Raw genomic sequence first — 6,000 nt, forward strand, 5'->3', positions numbered from 1 at the left:
AATACAAAAAGAAAAAAAATTAGCTGGGTGTGGTGGCATGTGCCTGTGGTCCCAGCCACTCCAGAGGCTGAGGTGGGAGGATGAGAGGATGGCTTGAGCCAGGGAGGCGGAATTTGCAGTAAACTGAGATCAAAATCACATCACTGCACTCCAGCCGGGGCGACAGAGTGAGGCCCCGTCTCGAAAAACAACAAAACAAAAAGTTGTGCTTCTATGCACATGAAATTTCAAAATCATTTCGCTAGATGTCCTTCCCGACTCAGTTGCCACTCCTCAACTCCATTCAGCCTCAGATGAATGCAGAGCTAACAACATAGAACCCTGCCACTCACATTGTAGCCCCAAACCAGCAACATTGTCATGCCCTGGAAGACTGATAGAAATGCAGAATCTTAGGCCTTACCCTAGACCTACTGAATCAGAGTCTGCATTTTTTTTTTTTTTTTGCATTTTAATAGGATCCTCTCTTGTATATGCATATTAAAGTTTGAGCAGTATTGATGTAGAGGTGTGTATTCAAGAACACATCTACTGAGCCTGCTAGCATGGTCAACAGTTTTGAATGAGGGATGCTATTGAAACAGATTATGAAATGAGTTGGTTCATTGTGCATGTTTATGGTTAACACAGTAGTTTCATGTTTTCTGTTTCATTTCAAGGTATCAATGCTGCAGATGATGGAAGAGGCTTCCCACAGGAAGGTGCCACTGGTCAGTTATGCCTATATCCCTTTGGCTGGAAATGCAGAATATGAATTGATCAGTTATCTCCAAGCCATTGCTTAAAATATAACATGTTTTGGACCCAATACACACATTGTTACAACTAATGCAAATTCCTATTAAATATTAAAAGTAGTTCTGGTTTATTAATCAACAGGGAAAACATCTTCTCCGAAAAACTTGGAATAAATTCAAGGACCAGTTTTTACCCAAATACATGGGTAGCACAGTTTATGACATAGAAAGTCCATTAATGATCTGATCTTCTGAATCTGAAAATGGAGACTATTAAGATATTAAGATTTCAGAGATTTCAAGTCACATTATAATGATAAGCGTTATTCATAAAACTTACCTTTAAGAAGGTGGAAGTGGCAAAGCATACTTCTTTTTGTTCCTCTGGTGTGAATCCAGCCTCAGACTGAGTGAACTGTGATAATTATGAAAATTCATTACAGAGTCCAGGTGGCCTGCAGTTGAAGATCTTCAGCCATTTTTGCCTCAGTTAAATCCAGCCCTTGTTTTCTGCTGGAAAATGTGTGGACATTGAAGCTTGAGCTCCCTCTTAAAGCAGTTGGCTGGAATACTTTTGTCAGAATACAGTACATTTCTATTACATCAGAAATATATTTTCATCTCTTCTAATCTTCTTAAATTGGGAAATTTACAATAGCAATTATGAAGATTGTTTTATGACATTCTTTTGTCAGTTTGGCTTTTTAAAAATCTCTCTTTAGATTATTTCTCCTGTTGAATATAGTAAAAATATTGAATTTCTCTTAAGAATTCCTAATAGGTCAATAGATTTACCCTCCAGTTATATCTGTATTATTTGTTTCTCATCTCATCAAAATTATGACAGGTAAACTATATTTTTCCTTAAACACCTATTAAGATTAAATTATGCAAATCATCAAATAAAAATCATACAACTTTTGGAAAGTTAGTTCAACATGAACTAAAATGGATGCTGTTTGGAAATTTAGTTTGAGATAAACTAAAATGGTGTGTTTGTTGATGCCAGAATGTTCAGCTTCAGTCAATATAATAAGCTCTTGTGCCTTGTATGCACTATTTTTAAAAAGTTTTCTTGAGTCCAGTATAATTTATGTAAATGTTAACAATTAGAATAATACTCTGTATGTTTTTTTGGTACTGATTTTGAGAATTTAAAGCAGATTACCTTTTAAAACTGGACCAACTAAGTAATTGGTATTTAATCCAAGAGAAAATGGTGATAAACTTTTCAAAATCTTTGTTAAACCAAACATTCAACACAAAATAAACTAGAAGGCCAGAGGATAATGGAATAAAGGATCATTGCAATTACTTATCCTTCCTAAAAGTATAGTTTTATATTAATTGTGCTTATGGAGGAAACAATGTCAGCCAAGTCCATTTTATAGTCAGAGTGCAATTCTTCGAACAGTAGAAAAATCTGCAGTCTTTTACAGATTTGTTTTAAGCTAACGAGTTTCATCTGACAATCTGCTTCAAGAAATCTCAGAAAATATGATAACATTTTAACTTTCATTTTAGAGCACGTTTTGGTCATTTAAAAAAATACCTGAAGTGCCAGACTGGAACCTATAGCTACTGCTAGAAGTCTTAAAACCAACAGCAGCACAGGATGTATTAAGAATTATATGAAGTCAGGTTTTTTTTTTCAAAGCACAGTACTATTAGCTGTTTTGGTGGACAGGATTCGATTAAGCATTCCCTCTTGTCAAACTGGAAGCTAGGGGAAAAAGAGGGATTTTTATCCTTTACTCTGCTAGAGTACTGTTACGCCCTTTTCCCCCAGTCTTTTCTACAATTAAATATATGTCAATGCACATTAGAATCAGATTTGAAAAAGTTAAAACAATTTCATTGTTGTAATTGTTCCCTTTCTGTTTTCATACAGTGAATAACCTTTAAAGGGTTGTTTTGTTTTGTTTTGAATTATAGAAGTTATAATTTTTGGAGATACTTGCATATCTTATTAGATATGCAATATAAATTTATCTGAGAGAACAAAGTGCTAAATAAATAGATCTACATTTTGTACATATTTATATAAAATTTACCTTTAAGTATTTGCTTTAAAAAATTTAATGGCTTAACTCGAACTTGAAGACACATACTTCAACTGTCCTTATTGTCCATTAAACTGGTAATTTTTATTTTTCTTGTTTTTATAGATTTTACTATATAGGAATCAAGATTTAAGAAATTTTGCATTAAAAATAATGTACCAATGCTTCATATACATTAGTTATTTGCTATTATATAAGGAAGAGGATTGTTATTTCAAAGATATATTAACTGTTGCATCTGAATACAATCATGATGCATTCAAGGAAGTTCATATCCATGAATTCACTCCTAATATACCCTAATAAAGTGGTTGATCACCTTCATTACCTGTCTATAAGAAATTGCCTTTGCACTGACAATATAAATTATTTTAAGCATACATTTTCCTAAGAGTTTATTAGAGCTACTAATGGCAAAATTCATGTCTTCAGTGTGGTCATAACATAGGTCTTTGGGGGAGGGGTAGTGAGAAGATAAGGTGTTTACTTCGTAGTAGTTCAGTGATTCTGAGGACAATTAGACTGTAAAACTCAAGTACACTGTAATCAATAGACAACTATTGGAAATATGGCATACGTTGACAAAAAAAACTAGGGAAATCAAAGATATAAATCATATTTATAAAAAATTAGGCACGTAATCGTGATTCATGCTTCAAGAAAACATGAAAAACATGTTACTCCATTATGTTATAAACTAGCAGATTTTCCCTATTTTGAAATACATGTAAACTTGCTCGGCTGATTCTGAACTGTATCCTTTAGTATATACTTACATTGTCAGATACTTGTTTGTAAAAGTGATGGTTCTGATACCTTTGATCAAACATAGATACAAACCTCAGAAAATGGTAAATGCAAAGCAGTTTACATTGTAAATCATGATGAAGGTATACTCCAGCACAACCATCCCACCCACACAGTCAGATTACAGATTCTGATCTGCAAATATTTTGACCAAAGTGACATTTCAACAAGTGGATTTTTCACAAATAACACGTTTAATATCTTTCTGCAGAAATGTGTTCTTCCTAAGCAGATGACCACCTGGCTTAATCCCAAATGTTTTATACTTCTTTTCCACATACTTAGCCAGTTCAGACCGATTTCCTCTTATATGTGGAAGGAGACTATGTTACACACCTGAAGTATTTGTTACTGTTTTACAAAGATACCACTAGGATTTTCTCACTTTGTCTTGGTAAAAATTGCTAGATTCTACTTTTTATTGTGAGTTTTAGCAATTTGATCTTGTAACGCCATGAAAAGCATTAAGTAGAAGCCAACATTAACCTAGATTTCACAACTGAGCAATCTGTTCCCCACCAGATTTCCTCTGGAATTTATTATCAAAGGATCTTATTGTGTTACAGAACACAGGAAATTGTATTATACTTTATAATGTTGCAAACCATGCATTTTCCTTTTCTCTTTTCCATAAGATTTATTTTTTTTATTATGGTAGTGCCCTGGGTTGTAAACAGTGGACATCACCAAAAGGATGAAATCAAGTAGGCTTATTTCAAAGAAACTCCTGTGAATCAAGAACTATGAACATGAAGTATCTCCCAGAATAATGTTCAGTGTTGCAGGAGACTCTGAAACAGGGCACCCATTTCTTTTTCCTTCCTCAAATAGTCCCCTTGAAATGTGAGCAAACAACTACGATGATGCAGTCCAGGTATCTAATAGCTCAATCACCAACACCCTGTGAGAATTGTTCCTATACCAGCAAAAAGTTCAAATACAATAATCTGGGCAATGCCAACAGAAGACACTTAATCATTTGCAGACCTTTCTTGTTGCAGGAAAGTGACGGCAAAAAACAAACTGGTGAAAAATGTTCAAAAATAGATCGTTTTGATGTTCTTGTTCATAGCCAGCTTTCAGTATTTCTGTATTGTTTACATTTGGGGGAAAATGTCTGTTAAGACTAATCTTCTGAGTGGTTTGAGTACCAATTAAACCAAAGGGAAACTTGTTATAAGTTATTTTAAGCCCTGGTTTATGGCTAGTTCCCTATTGCTCAGGAAAAATACTACTACTTTATGGTTTATGAAAACAACCTATGATTTATGTTGCATCTTCCAGGTAAGGTTTAACAGTACCAGGAGCTGAATCCTACCTGAAATTATTAATACTTAATAGCTTCTGTTTGATGGATAAAGGTGCTTAATTGAAAAAAAAAAAAAAAGCATAATATACTTCAAGTAATTACTTCAAACACAAAATTCTGTTGATGCTGAATTTAAAGATAATACAGAATGTGTCAGTTCTCCTGTTGTATTTTACTCAGTTATGAGAGCAAGGCTATTTTGTCAGTTCAGATTTCGTGTCTTTTTTCTGTCAGTATGTATGGCTCCCTAAAGTGTACTATTAAAAACATCTTAAATGAACTAATCAAACACTTACTGTGTGAAAGCTGAGTACTTTAAAAAGCGACCTTAATTATAAAGTAATCTTGGAGTAGCATGCAAATGTGCTAAAGTTATTTTAAAAACATATACTTAGGCAAGAAGTAGAGGACAGCCCCAGAATGGCTACAATGAATGGAAGGAAAGCCTATGTACACACATATAGCTCAAGAACAAGTTGTTATTATACATGGGTTTTGCAGTGATACAAGATACCTGCTAACAACTTACAGTATTAGTTTTTTAGAAAAACAAAACAGGTATATGGCATGAGTGAAACAGTTCCCCGTCAAAAACACTTAAAACCTATGACATGACTAGTAAGATATAAAATATTAAGTCCCCTTGGAGTCTTGCAAACTTGTATTTCCTAACAATTTGGGGGCCATGATGATATTGTCTGAAGCTAAAGGAACTCCAATTTCTTGGTATAGTACCAAATAAAGATTCTTATCTTTTGGGAGAAAGAGCCAAAAAAGAAGAGTGTGAAAGCAGTGAATTTCCCCTCCTTTGACAATAAAGCAAGAGGGCAGATTATATTCATGAATGCTTCTCATGTACAAAAAATTCCTCCATACCAGGAAGGAGAGTATTGACCAGTTTATCTTTAAAAAGAAAATGAAGAGTAATTTTGGAGAAGGGTAGCTTGTTCATTCACCTACAGACTATGACTACAAAGCAATGAAATGGACTTCTAAAGAGAAATTGCTCAATTGCTTTTATACTAAATGTTAAATTGACTAATGCTATAGAAAATCATATAATACAAGTTAGAACAAATGGAAG

General features: G+C 33.8%; 1 protein-coding gene across 3 annotated transcripts in view; it reads left to right on the top strand.

Moving 5' to 3' along the window:
- ZDHHC2 (zinc finger DHHC-type palmitoyltransferase 2) overlaps positions 1–3,124 on the top strand; it is a 91,113-nt gene extending 87,989 nt beyond the window's left edge. For all 3 annotated transcript variants that reach the window (XM_015144810.3, XM_015144809.3, XM_077943048.1), the window contains exon 13: positions 660–3,124. The gene's annotated coding sequence lies outside the window, so the exon portion shown is untranslated. The remainder of the gene's footprint in view (positions 1–659) is intronic.
- The last annotated feature ends 2,876 nt before the right edge of the window (positions 3,125–6,000 follow it).

Source organism: Macaca mulatta, chromosome 8, assembly GCF_049350105.2.
Source record: "Macaca mulatta isolate MMU2019108-1 chromosome 8, T2T-MMU8v2.0, whole genome shotgun sequence".
NCBI classification, from domain to species: domain Eukaryota; kingdom Metazoa; phylum Chordata; class Mammalia; order Primates; family Cercopithecidae; genus Macaca; species Macaca mulatta.